Genomic DNA, 15,107 nt, shown 5'->3' on the forward strand with positions numbered 1-15,107 from the left:
TGTTGTAAACCCACTAAGAATGTGTCAGTAAATATCAATTGCCTTCGACATATCACATGCCAGTAAATATCAATTTCCCTCAATCTACATTTTTCATATACCTAGCAAACAAAAATGAGCAAAACTCTTGAGCAGACACTTAACCGCAAATGTAGACCTCTGAAAAGGTGTTCAATATTGGCTGCTAAAGAAATTCAAATTAGACCATCAAAGAGATACCACTTCATACCCATCAGGATGGCTAAATTTTAAAGGCGGAAAAGAGCAAGGACGTGGAACAATTGGAACTCCCATACATTACTGGTGGGCGTGTAAATGGGACAATCACTTTGGAAAGCTGTTTCTAATGAAGTTAAAATGTATCTCCTTGATGACTCGGCCATTGCACCCCTAGGTATTTGCCTGAAGTAAATGAAAACATACCCCAACAAAAATGCTTGTGCATGAACGTTTTTGCCAACCTTAGTCGTTACCAAAAGTTTATGACAACCTAAATGTCCATCGATGGAAGAACAGATGAGCAAACTGTGACCTACTCATATAACAATGCTATTCAGCAATACAGAATGAATTACGAATCCGTGCAACAACATGGCTAAATCTCAAAACCCTCATGCTGAACAAAAGAAGCCAGAGAATAAAGTTTACATACGGTCTGATTCCAGGTATATGAAATTCAAGAACAGACAAAAGTAATCTTTTGGGTAGAAATGAGAATGGTAGTTACCTGTAGGGAGTGGAGATTAAAACAGGACACAAGGGAACTTTCTAAGGTGGTGGAAGTATTTTATCTTGATTAGGGTGCTGGTTACACCAGGTTTCACACTTGTCAAAGCTCCTTGAATTGAATCCCCAAGATCTATGCATTTCACTGCATGTAAGTTTTACCTCAGGTTTTTTTTTAAGTTTATTTATTTTGAGAGTTTATTTAGTTATTTTGAGAGAGAGCACACGCGAGAGCAGGGGAGAGACAGAGAGAGAGAGAGGGGATGAGAGAGAATTCCAGGCAGGCTCTGTGCTGTCAGAGCCCTGTGTAGGGGCTCGAACTCACAAACCGTGAGATCATGACCTGAGCCGAGATCAAGAGTCGGTCGCTTAACCGACTGAGCCACCCAGGTACCCCTACCTCAGTTTTTAAAAATGACTTACTGGGGCACCTGGGTGCCTCAGTCGGTTAAGCAACAGACTCTTGGTTTCGGCTCAGGTCATGATCTCACAGTTTGTGGGTCATGAGATCGAGCCCCCATTCCGGCTTAGCAGTGACAGCATGGAGCTTGCTTGGGATTCTGTCTCTCTCTTTTCTCTCTGCCCCTTTCCCACTTGAGCGCGTGCTCTCTCTCTCTCTCTCTCTCTCTCTCAAAATAAATAAATTTTAAAAACAACCTTTAAAAAAATGACTTATTAAAAATACACTCATAAGTTGGCCTATGTATTTATTCCCTATTACCTACAGAATAACGCCCAACTTTAGAGCACACTGGTGGCTTCTTGGGCATCCAGTGAAAGCCAACCAGCCTCATAACCTAATTTTCCCTACTCTGCCCATGGTTCCAGACACATGGAACTCCTCTGTTGCTACTTATTCTCTCTGCCCGAATTATCTCCCCCAGTCACCGCTTCCCTGGCTCATCAAGGAGGGCAGGGGTCTCCTCACCACAAAAGCCACCTCTTCTGTCCTTGTGGTACTTCACGGTTGAGGACTTCCTTTTCCTGAAACACTGTTTTTCTCCGGTTCTCATGACCTAACTTCTTCCTCCTCTTTGCTTTTCTCGACTTTTCCAGCTGTTTCGTCTCCACCTCTTTGGAGGAAGACTCCTCTTTCTCTTCCTGGCCTGTTTCCAGGGTTACATCTTCAGGCCTCTGTTCTTCTCACTTTATAAGTCTTCCCTGAATAACGTCACTAAAACTAAAGTGAGCTCCCATTTACATGCTAACAATGCGGGGGGAAAAAATCTATATCCCCCACCCAGATCTCTCTCCTGAGCTCCAAACCTGTCTATCCACTGCCTACCAGACATCTCCTTTGGCTTGCCACCAGGGCATCAGTCTCAGTTTCCACTTTTTCAGACTTCAGCCTATTATCCTCATTCCCCAGCATCCTTACTTCTCTCCAGGTATTTCCCATTTAGGGGAATGGCCATTTTCAGTCAGCTGCCCAAGTCAAAAACCCTGGGACCCTGTAGACTTCTCACTCCTTTCCTTGACTGCCATGTATGATCACTCCTCAAATCTATCCGTGGATCTTTCTAAATCTCTAGTGTCCCCACCTCTCTGTCCCCGACTAATAACCTGAGTTTTTGACTGATGTCATTTCTTACTAAGATAACAGCGACAACCTCCTACCCGCATCACCCTCCACTCCAGTACATACTCCATGTTGCTACCATGATGATCTTCCTAAAATCAAACCATCGGGTGCCTATAGCCCTTTTGAGATACAGTTCAAATGTCATCTTTCCAGAAAGTCATTTCTTAATACCTCACTCCCACCAACAACACCCACCCCACCTAAGTAGGTGACCCTCTTCCAAATTCCCAAAACACCCTGGCACATCCACAGCATTTGTCATGCAGTGATATCATCGCAGGCTCACTTTTCTGCCCACTTCCCCACCATGAGCAATTGGTGGGGAGGAGGAATGGAGTTATGTCTTTAATCACATTAATCTGGCTCCTTGCATCTCTCGCTGTAATGCGCTCCAGAAATGCTCACTGACTGACTAGCCATCTCCAACTCCTCCACGAGGACCCAAATTCCAAGGCATCTCCGGAAAGCTGTTCCCAATGCCCAGTTCTGTACTATCCAAATCTTCCATTTCGTAATAATAATTTGTCCATTATCCTTACGATGAAGAACACATAGTAACATTTTTATGTATGTGTTGTTGCATTTAACTCTCAAAACAACTCATAAATGAGGTGCTATTATTTTTCTCACTTTACAGAAAAGTAAACCAAGAATGGGCGAGGTTAAGTGACTTGCCCAATGTCACGCAACAAAAAAGCAGCAGAGGGGACTCAAACCCGTGCCCGCTGCTACGTTACCTCTAAAACATCAAGAAAGAAAAGTCTACGATTAGTATGTGAGGTTTACTGCCTCATAATCTCTGCACTCCCCGTGTCTAGCAGAGAGTAGCCACTCGGTAAATTTACTGTCATACGAATGGATGAATATGTATGTTTCCACCACAGTTTACGAGCCCCTTAAGAATTAGGATTTTGCTTCATTTTGTATCCTACACGGCAAACACAGTACCAGAAGTATGGTAGCTCTCCGGTAAATGTTTGAAACTGGATAAACAAGAATTCACGGGCCCCCGGGTGGCTCAGTCGGTTAAGCGGCGGACTCTTGACCTTGGCCCCGGTCATGATCTCACGGTTCGTGAGACTGAGCCCCTCATCAGGCTCTGCGCTGTCAGCACGGAGCCTGCTTGGGATTCTTTCTCTCTCTCCCTCTCTCACTGCCCCTCCTCCACTCACACTCTCTCTCTTTCTCTCTGTCTCAAAATTAACAGACATTAAAAAAAAAAAAAAGAATTCAGTATTTTGTAGTGGTAGGTGTGATAAATTCATCAGCCAGAAAATTTGCAGTGACACAATTCCTCTTGAAACACGAGCATCTGAAAGCTGAAATCCTTGTCGCCTGGACCAACATGTAATAAACATGTTGCTTTGATAGAGGAGACTCAGACCCTCCAGCCACCCCTCCTCACCCTTGCAACTGCCAGTGATAGAGTGGTGTGGAGAGAGGTTTGCTGCCCCCGATCCTTGCAATTGTCCTGCGTCACCCACAAATGAGTAAGAGTTTATGGTGGTTATTTTAACGGCAAAAACAGGTGCCAGGAGAGACGAGCGTTGGTCTCCCCTGCCTTCTGTTTAGCTACTTTAGCTCAAGTATTCATGTATTCAACATTCTTTCTTGCTTCCCTTACACCCAAAGCCTGCCACGTGCTGTTTCCTCCAACAACAAATGTGTATGCTTCTGAGAAAGAAACCCTGCCCGTCTGGTGCGTGCAAATATCTGGCAGTGGTCCCCTAAGGAGCTACTCCCTAGGATGTGACCCCCTCTGCTCCACCTCTGGCTCTCACGGCTGAATGATCGCCGTGTGTGGGCTCTCACCACGCAAGTTGCAACATGCAAATAATTCAAATTTTTGGGCATTCGTTGCCTGCACCATATATTCTAAATCTTCCCATGAGATCTCTAAAGATGGGTATCCTGGATTCCCTTCGAGGCTGAAATAGTGCACTTGGAAATGTGATTGATAAGGGAAGGGAAGCAAAAATAATATGACAACAGAGAGGGGAGCAAAACATAAGAGACTCTTAAATATAGAGAACAAACTGAGGGTCACCGGAGGGGTTGTGGGGGGGGGAGGGGTGGGCTAAGTGGGCAAGGGGCATTAAGGAGGACACTGGTTGGGATGAGCACTGGGCATTATAGGTAGGGGATGAATTACTGGAATCTACTGAAATCATTATTGTACTATATGCTAACCAACGTGGATGTAAACTAAAAAATAAATGAAAAGAAAGTGGCTGCAAAATGTAAAGGAAAAATAAACAAAATCTAATATACTTGTCTTCGGGGCACCTGAGTGGCTCAGTCGGTGTGGTGTCCGACTTCGGCCCGGGTCGCGATCTCGCGGTTTGTGAGTTCGAGCCCCGCGTCGGGCTCTGTGCTGACACCCCGGAGCCTGGAGCCTGCTTCGGATTCTGTGTCTCCCCCTCTGTCTGCTCCTCCCCTGTTCATGCTCTGTCTCTCTTTCAAAACTAAATAAACACTTTTAAAAAATTCGATATACTTGTCTTCAAGTTAAAAAAATAAAATAAAAGAAATACGATTGTTGGGCAGTGCCTCTGACTTTTGATCCCAGCTCTTCTCATGTTTCCAACTTAAAATGAATACTGCTTCCTTCTTAGCAAGGGTAATGGAGAGTAGTGAATGGGGAAGAAGAAGGGTAAGTTAGGGAAAGCCATCCAGGTAAACATTTTCTCAGATGGGTCTTATAGGACTGTTTGCGTGAATTCCGTTTGCTGCTGCTGAGGCACCTTGCTGGTACTTACCCGGATCTTTCATGATGCTGTGGATAATAGATATCCATAGAAAATAGTGCATGATGAACATCCATCCAGAGATAGGTATCCAGGGCTCAAAACCCACTGAAAAAGTCCTTTTTAAATGCCTGAATCTTGGTTGCATGCACACGGGCTCTGGAATGAATGCACAGGTATGTCACCAAAACGGATCTGGTTAGGGGCACCTGGGTGGCTCGGTTGGTTAAGCGTCCGACTTCGGCTCAGGTCATGATCTCACAGCTGGTGAGTGCGTCGGGCTCTGCGCTGACAGCTCAGAGCCTGGAGCCTGCTTCGGATTCTGGGTCTCCCTCTCCTTCTCCCTCTCTGCCCCTCCCCCGCTAGCGCTCTTTCTCTTTCTCAAAAATAAATAAACTTAAAAAAAAAAAAAAAGACAGATCTGGTTAGAAGCTGACACTTCCCGGGATAGGAGACGGTGCTGTTGTCAATGTAGTGCACTTTTCCATCCTCTGTGTTCACAGTTGCAAAGTGGAGGTCACGTAGAGAAAGAAAGCATAGCAATTACTAGCCAGATTTTAGCTGGAGTCTTCGGCTGTTTACCTCTGAGGGTCTAAGAAGGAGAGAGAGCTGTCTGAGAGGTTCCGTCTGCGACTTGTGCCTTGTGATGTCTCCCATGCCCCGAGAGAATCTCCGTGCAGAAAATTGCTGCAGCGGTACGAGGCGTAGGTTCGTGTTAAGGGTGACTGGGGCAGACACCATTAGTTGTTAACCCAGTATCTTACCTCCCTCCTCCATTGCTCACAGAACCCTGATTTTGTTCCAGGTGGCAGTATGTTACACACCCTCCCCCTCTTCCCAGGGCAACGGCTCACCCTTAGGCAGCCAGCGGGACAACCGTGTCCCCTACTCTCCTTTCCTGAGAGTTAGGGCACAGGGGCTGGCTGTGTGTCCCGTCTTTGACAAAGAAACTTGAGCTGAACTCTGTTAGGGATATGGCTGGGAAAGCTTTTGCTTTCTGATAGAAGGAATGAGACCGACACTGCCCCAGCCCACCTCTCCTCCTTCTTATCTGAGCACAGAGTCCTCCCTGGACCAACGGCAGCCATCACAAGCCCATCAGAGAACTCTGCATTAAAGGGAAGAAACCACGGGAACAGTCTGGCCTCCTTGGAGCTGCCCGGCCAGGGCTAGAAAGTATCCATTTCGGGACTTACTGTTATATGAGAAAAATAAGCCCCTTGTTTGCTGGAGCGTCTCTTGTTGAATATTTCATACTTATCATCAAGTATTCCTATCGGATACAGGACTCCTGCCCAGCCTCACATTATTTAGAATTATTGGCTCACTTAGCTCTGACATCTCCCTCTTTCCGGGCTGAGGGGCCTCTTTCTGACCAGTTGCCACCATCATTCCTGCCTTGAACCTCACATTCACCGTTGCTAAGCCTTGCGACTCGTGGCCCAATACAAAAGGAGGCAACACGATGCATCCTGGCTGGGCATCCATTCCTTCCGTCTCTGTTTCTCAACTTGTACTCAAGTAGCTGATCAAGGGGAAGTTTGGGAGAGACAGTCATTGGCCTCCGATGAATACGTACCTTCGAGTTCTGCCTTTCTAATACGTAAGATCTTCGCTTGTGTTGGTCGAAGCCAGAATCGTGTTGGTTTTCACCTGGGTGCCGATCAGAATCACCAGGGATCCTTCATCCCCGGAGCAGCTCTGCTCATAGAGAGCACCTGGCCTCACTCTGGACCAATTAAACGAGAAACTCAGAGCACGGGGTACAAGCATCCATATATATATATATATGTGTATATATATATATATATATATTTTTTTTTTTTTTTTTTTTGAGAGCTCCACAAGCTGGGTGAAACCTGTTGGCTTCTGTCATGCACTTTCCACCCTCATGGTAGACATTCACAGCAAATTGGGGGAGGAAGGGAGAAAAAGAAAAGTTAAATATTTGGGGACAAGCCATCCTTTTGACAGTCAGCCAATCAGTCTATTAGAGACAGATACTGTCCCACTTCTGTCCGGGACTGCCTTGCTCATCGGAAGATGCTTAGAAAGAAAAGCGTGAAGAGCCCAGCGAGTCACTCGCCTAACTAAGGGGAGGGAAGGAGGTGTGACCATGCTCACAAGGGGACACGTCCATTCGCAGTGTTGTCTCCCCTGGGAGTGCAATGAAACGATGCTGTGGGGGTTGTGAATTTTCGATCAGTTCATCTCTCAAACACAATCTAAGAGCTTTTAAAACAAACAAACAAAAAATTGTCCTTGCTCCTACTGCTAGGTCCTTTCCTATCCTTTTCTGGTTTTCTGCAGACAGAAGGGGGTTCTGCATCACCGTGCCTCTCCATTCTGGTGAGGGCAGGACGACCCACTGAGGCTGCTCTAATCCCCGAGCCCGGATCCCTAGGAGTTTGGCAGCAAGAGAGAGCAGGCTTAATCCCGCTTCTGAAGCAAACCATCCTGCTTCTGAAGCAAAATCCGAATTCTCGAGCTTTGCTATGACTGTCAGTGTCTCTCCCTCTGCTGTTTCCGCCCCCGGGGAGAGGATGGCAGTGCACAGTCACACAAGGATTACTGTTAAATGATGAATTGTGACACCAGGGAAGGCCGCGAGTCACTGCAGGGAGAATGTGAAGCCGAGGGAGTCCTTGCCCACGGCCAGTGTGAGAGCGCTGGGGGAGCCTTTAATGGCGGCATTTGCAATAAAGAAGGAGGTGAAATCCATTACCAACTGTCTTTATTTTGCTAGCCCACTGATAAGCCATCGCGCGGCTGCGTCCAGCCAGACTTGGATGTACCAGGCCCATCAAACTCTCGCCAATAATAGCTGCTCCCCAAGTAGGTTTTCCTGAAATACTGGGAATTTTCTTCCCCTGATAGATAAGTATGGATTTACATTTTTGTGTCTGAGCTCAGAGCCAGAGGGCATTAAGTCGATATTGCTGATTCCTCATTGGGGGGGTGTGTGTGACAAGGCTTTTAAGGTGAGCTCTTGAGACAGTTTTCAAGATTTCACACAAAGCTATCGTGTGGCTCATTCTTTTTCCTGTGTAGTGAGGGCAGACGTGGTTTCCACCCCACGAAGGGGGTGCCATGGGTGACACTCCCCTCTGCAAGGCTCGGTTCTAGTTCTCGTGCAGTGTGGCCCCTGTGTTTTTCCTCACGGAAATATGTCCTCTCCTGGGTGTTTCTTTGTCAGCGTGCACAAACAACTTATGATGGCTAATTTCACGTGTCCATTTGGAGAGTGCTTTTGCTTGAGATTAATATTACGTGGGTGAACTTTGAAGCAAAGCAGATTGTGGTGGGCCTCATCCAATGAGTTGACGGCCTGAACAGAACAAGAAAAACCGGCCTCCCCGAGCACGAGGAAACATGGCAGCAGATGGCCTTCAGAATACATCTGCACTACCGGCTCTCTTGGGTCTCCCACCTCCTGAACTACACTGTGAACTTGGAGTTGCCGGCTTCCATAATCATGTGAATGAACTTACAATAAATCTCTTTCTCTGTATATATATACATACATATGTATATGTATGATATATATATGTATATATATATGTATATATATATATGTGTGTATATATATATCATACATATATCCTATGGCTTCTGTTTCTCTGGAGAACCCTGGCTCATACACAAAAGCTCCCAAATGCTTAACTACTTCTGAAAACATTGTTTACTAAATGCAATGCTAAGTAAAAAAAAAAAAAAAAAAAAAAAAAAAAAAAAAATTTTGCTGAATGTTAGTTCATTTTACAGACTATCGTGCTTTTAAGTTGCTAATCTCTTATGTTTCTAATGATAGGCAGTTTTAATTGTTAAGTTCAGCATTGCTCTCATTGGCTAATAAATACTACAGTGTTTCTGAGTTTGTAAGAAACAGGTGCTATTTAACTATGTAACTTCTCTCAATCAACCAACCAATTGAGATAAATTCATTTAGCATCCATCCACCATATACTACCTAAATGGTTTATAAAAGCCAGTGCGTGGGAGTGTCTGGGTGGCTCAGTCAGTTAAGCATCAGACTCGGTTTTGGCTCAGGTCATGATTTCACGGTTTCGTGGGTTCGAGCCCCGCGCTGGGCTCTGTGCAGTTCAGAGCCTGGAGCCTGCTTAGGATTCTATGTCTCCCTCTTTCTGCCCCAACCCTACTCACACACACTCTCTCTCTCAAAAATAAACATGAAACATTTTTTTTAAATAAATCAAAATAAGTAAAAAATTGAAGACCACCCTACCCTACACACACACACACACACACACACACACACAGCATTCCACCCCTTGTCCAGCAGCAGGTGGTGAGAACAGAAAAAGACTGAATGTCCTGACTTTAGGAGGCCTGATCCCAGAGCAAGAAGACTTTGGGAGCAGGTAGAGCTGGGGGGGGGGGGGGGTGGGAAGGAGAGGAGGAAGCAAAAGTGTTAAAAAGGACAAAGAAACAGTGAGTGAAAAACAAAAGTAAGTTGTCATCGGATGTACCACCCCATCACCAATATCCAATTCCTTTTGCAAAGAGGAGCGGGATGCTGGGGGTGCCCGTACAGGAGGTGAAAGAAACAGTTTTTCATCTTGTTGGCATTCAATTTGAAAATCTAGCTATCGGTAACCTAGTATCAAAGCTAGTATTGGGGCGATTTCTTTTATAACTAGAGCTGACATCGTGAAGAATATTAATGTCCGTGTGAATAAGCAGGACCATGAGTTGAGCACCTGACCACAGTTCTCGGTGAATATTGATTCCCCTTGGTTAAGAATGATGGCAGAACTCGTTATTGCTGCCACTTTGACCTTGTTTGCATTAGGGGATGACCGATGGCTACACGTGAAGTGAATTTACTTTGCCTGGGGTCTTAGCATGGGTCATAGCCCTGACGATGGGGCTGGCAGAAAGAGTCCACATCACAAAGGGACAATGTGACTTCAGGCTTGTTCCTCTGGCCAATGTCCGAGTGCCTGCAACATGCCAGGTACCGTGTTGGGGGCAGTCAGCATCTCTGTCCTCCTGATGCTTCTTGTCTGAATGATTTTGTGAATAATTAATAACTGGTACAGTACATACTCTGCAAGACAGGCAAAGAGCATGCAGAGAGCCCACAACCAGAGGCCCCAACTGGTCTGTGTGGTAGGACTGGCTTCCCTGATAAAGGGTGTGTGTTAGCCGATAGGGAAAGAATGAAGGGAATTAGTCAGATAAGTCCTGGTGGACGCTTCCCCCCTGGGGGAAACTACGTGGACACCCTGAAACAGGAGAGAGCAGAAGAAAAGACAAAAAAAATGAAGGACGCGTGTGTGTGTGAGATGAGCTGAGAATTTCAGACTCGGCTCTAGGTGGGAAGCCACCATGGGGGTTTTGGGGGAAGGGGGGAATGTTGGATGAAGCGATTTGCAGGTTTCAAAAGTGTGCTTGTGTTGAGGACTGCACAGTTGCGGCAGAAATCACTCACCAGCTCCCCGATTCAGCATTTAACATTCAAAGACTGTGTCCTTTTTTTGTTTTAATTGTGGCAAAAGACACAAACATGAAATTCACCATTTTTTCAGGGTGTATTTCACTGGCATTGGCATATTCTGTTGTTATGCAACAATTACTGCCAGAACTCTTTCCATCTTGCAAAACGGAAACTCTGTCCCCATGAAACAATAACTCCCCGTCCCCTCCCCAGCCCCTGGCAGCCATCATTTTCCTTTCTGTCTCTATGAATTTGACTCCTCGCGGAACCTCACGTCAGTGAAATCGTACAGTATTTGTCCTTCTGTGACTGGCTTATTTCTTTCAGTATAAGATCCTCAAGGTTTATCCAGGTGGTAGCCTGTGCCCGAATTTCCTTTTATGGGGCGCCTGGGTGGCTCAGTCAGTTAAGCATGTGACTCTTGGTTTTGGTTCAGGTCGTGATCTCATGGTTCATGAGTTTGAACCCCATATCCGGCTCTTTGCTGACAATAAAGACCCTGCTTAGGATTCTCTCTCTCTCTCTCTGTCACAGAATAAATAAACTTAAAAAATTTTTTTCTTCCTTTTTAAGGCTGAATAATATTCCACTGTGTGGATAGACCATTTATGTATCCACTCATCTGTCAATGGACATTTGGATTGCTTCCACCCCTTGGCTATTGTGAATAATGATGCCATGAACACAAAAATGCAAATATCTCTTTAAGTCCCTGCTTTTGAGGGACTATATACCCTCAAATATTCTTTTGAGTATATACCCTCAAAGTCTATTTCTTGGACTTCCTTTCCAGGAATGACACTACACCGAACTCTAGGGAGGTTTAGACAAATGAGTATCGCCCAGTCTCTGCCATCCTAATGGAGACAGGAAACTTTAAAAACAGAGCAATCTTCACTGAACTGGGCTACCGATAAACGATTTGGGAGTCCATAAGGAAGGTGCACCGCAGTGGGCACCACTGGAGACAGAGAACCCAGATGAGAGGCTACGGTGACAACCCAGATACGAAAAATCAGCATCTTAAATATCGTGACATCGGGGCGCCTGGGTGGCTCAGTCGGTTAAGTGTCCGACTTCAGCTCAGGTCACGATCTCACGGTTCTTGAGTTTGAGCCCCACTTCGGGCTCTGTGCTGACAGCTCAGAGCCTGGAGCCTGCTTCAGATTCTGTGTCTCCCTTGATCTCTGCCCCTTCCCCGCTCATGCTCTCTCTCTCTCTCTCTCAAAAATAAATGAACTTTAAAAAATATATATATATATATATCGTGACATCAATGGGGATGGAGAGAAAAGCAGTTTTCTTGAGTTAGTGTAAATCATGGCCAAAGGCCATTTGCTCTTGGTTGATTTCAGGATGGTCGGTGTCTGAGCCCACATTGTGCCTCTCCCCTCAGGACCATCAGCCTCTGTCTCCTCCTCCAGGGCCTCCTTCGATTAAGGAGCGTCTCTGCCCACCCCAACCCCTGCTTCCCTGTGACCAGATGAAAGACAGCCCAGGAAAACCCCCACAGCTCACACCGACTGGGAGCTCTTTGGAGCAGTGGCTTTGAAGGACAGATTCCCCGAGCAGGAACTCCCACTGGGCAACTCAAGGAGCCTCTGGGCAGCTCGGTCCCGTTAGCTATTTTTAGTTTGCCTTTTAGATTTAGAAACAGGCAGCATTCTGTAAAAACTCATTTTTTCTGCTTCCCTCAGGCAGAAAATTTCAATCCCAAACCTTCACGCTAAGTGACACGATGTTTGAGAATTTAGCCGACTTTCTTCCCTCATTGTTACCTTGCCATTCATACCTCTACGGATGCTGAACGCCCCGAGTTTTCTTTTTTTTTTTTTTTTAATTTTTTTTTCAACGTTTTTTATTTATTTTTGGGACAGAGAGAGACAGAGCATGAACGGGGGAGGGGCAGAGAGAGAGGGAGACACAGAATCGGAAACAGGCTCCAGGCTCCGAGCCATCAGCCCAGAGCCCGACGCGGGGCTCGAACTCACGGACCGCGAGATCGTGACCTGGCTGAAGTCGGACGCTTAACCGACTGCGCCACCCAGGCGCCCCCGCCCCGAGTTTTCTAGTCCCAACTCAAGCAGCAGACAAATGACAATTAATGAGGTCCCTAACTGTGTCAAGATCGTGATATCATTCTGGGGTGGGGGTGGGGAGCTGGTTAATACAGTATCTGTACATAATTGAGAGATACAAACCTCAACGCCCACCCCCAAAAGTAGTACCCTAAGCTTGAACATGAAATACTCCAAGTGGCTTCTCAGATCCTGGGCTCATTTGAAAATATTTTTATTAAATATTTATTTTTGAGAGAGACAGAGACAGAGACAGAGACAGAGACAGAGACAGAGCACCAGCAGGGGAAGGGCAGGGAGAGAAGGAGACACAGAATCGGAAGCAGGCTCCAGGCTCCGAAGCTGTCAGCACAGAGCCCGACGCGGGGCTCGAACTCACGAAGCGAGAGATCATGACCTGAGCCGAAGTGGGACGCTCAACTGACTGAGCCCCTGCCTGGCGCCCCCGAAAATATTTATTTTCAAAGAACTCTTCGGGAAGATGAGAAATCTGGTTAACGAAACATTTTACCTTAACATCTCGGTCACTTAGTACCGTTAAGGACTCTAAAGAAATGGAGCCACATGACAAGAGAGACACCAGTGTTTCATTCACTTATTCTTCTTTGTGGCCCCAGCTGCAAAGACTCAGAAAGCTGACAAATGTCTGTGATTGGCTGCTCTCAGAAGTATCGCAGAAACACCCACAGATACAGGACACGGAGCTGGCTACGTGCTGAGCTTGGAATATGACATAACCTTATGCCTCCAAGTTTTTAGTTTGCAAATTGTCAAATCTGTGGAAAAGTGGAATGGGTAGTACCATTCAGGTTCATCGCGTGGCTTTCATCCAGATGTACTTGTTGTTAATGGTTTATCATCTATGCTTCCTCTTTCTCTCTCTATTCCCCTATATACACATGATATACGCGTAAGTGCACACACACACACACACACACACACACACACACGTGTATATACACATATGCCAAACCGTTTGAAAGGAAATTGTAGACATCATGACGCTCCTCCTTAGATGCTTCAACACGCATCCTCTAAGAACAAAAATATCTGCCTTCATAATCCCAGCACTATTATCACACCCAAGAATAACAGCATTGACATGTCAAAGGGAAATTTTCAGAAAGGCAAAATTTTGACTCTCGTCCATATATAAAATGACCATGTGTTAAAGATTTTTATTTAACTCCTGGTTAATGGGGGCCCTGGAAGACGTCACCATCAGTTCAAAAGACGATCCAAAGAGCCATCACATGTATAGGTGAGGAATGTTGAAAGGAATGAACACACAGAGGCAGAACTGGCTTGTCTGTGTCCATGAGCAAGGATTATTTTGCCGGGCTATCTATTATCTACAACTTGCTGAGTTGTAAAATAGCTCAAAGGCACTGAAAGCGGCAGAGCCCCTCTGGAATCAGAATTAGATAACCTTGAGGGGTGTGCTCTAGACCAGGAATTTGGCAAGTGTTTTCTATAAAGGGCCAGATAATAAATATTTTAGGTTTTTGCAAGCCACGCAGTATTTGAACATGAAAGTAACCATAGACATCCCTGAAGGAATGAGCATAGCTTTCTGCCAATCAAACTTTATGTACAGACACACGGGGCAGTCCCTATCTGGCCCCCTAGCAATAGTTTTCTGGCCCTGCTCTAAAGAATGAATAATTCTGCACTGATGCACACATTTTCTCCAACACTTAAAAAAAAAATAATAAGAGGCTATCCTGAGTTGAATTGTGTCCCCCCTCAAAATTCATATGATGGAGACCTAGCCCCAATACCTCCGAATGTGACTGCATTTGGAGATAGGATCTTTAAAGAAAGTAATTAGGTTAAAATGAGCTTACGAAGGTAGACCCTCTCTCAATAGGACTGGTGTCCCTATAAGAATAGGAGATTAGGACACAGAAGGAAGGCCATGCCAAGACACACAGAGAAGACGGCCATCTACACGCCAAGGAGAGAGGCCTCAGGAGAAGCCAACTCTGCCCACACCTTGATCTCAGACCTCCAGCCTCCAGAACTGTGAGAAAATAAATTTCTGCTGTGTAAGCCGCCCCAGCGGGTGGTACTTTTGTTATGGCAGCCGGAGCAGACTGACAGATGTCTTTCACTTGTGAAAAGATGGTTATCTACTCAAGTGAGTAGGCTAGGCCAACTTCTCCCTAAAGTTATTTTGTCAAACACAATATGTCAAGAAACACTGCAGAGGCGGAGGTGGGGAAAGGGTTTTGATGTCAAATCAGTTTAGCAACGATAGCAAACCGTAGTTCCTTCTTAAAAATCTGCTATGACCTCAGAGTGTCAAAGCTTTTGAGATGTCCCACCATGACACCTGTTTTAGCTTGGGATAGCCTAGAGCTTCCCAAATTGGAATGCTTGGGTTTTTTTAAGGTACAATTCTTTTTTGTTTAAGTTTATTTTTAGTAATCTCTACATCCAACGGGGGGCTCAAACTCACTACCCCAAGATCGAGGGTCACGTACTCTTCTGACTGAGCCAGCCAGGTGCCC

This window comes from Panthera pardus, unplaced genomic scaffold (genome assembly GCF_024362965.1).
Source record: "Panthera pardus isolate Hobbes unplaced genomic scaffold, ASM2436296v1 HiC_scaffold_22, whole genome shotgun sequence".
In the NCBI taxonomy this organism is placed as follows: Eukaryota; Metazoa; Chordata; class Mammalia; order Carnivora; family Felidae; genus Panthera; species Panthera pardus.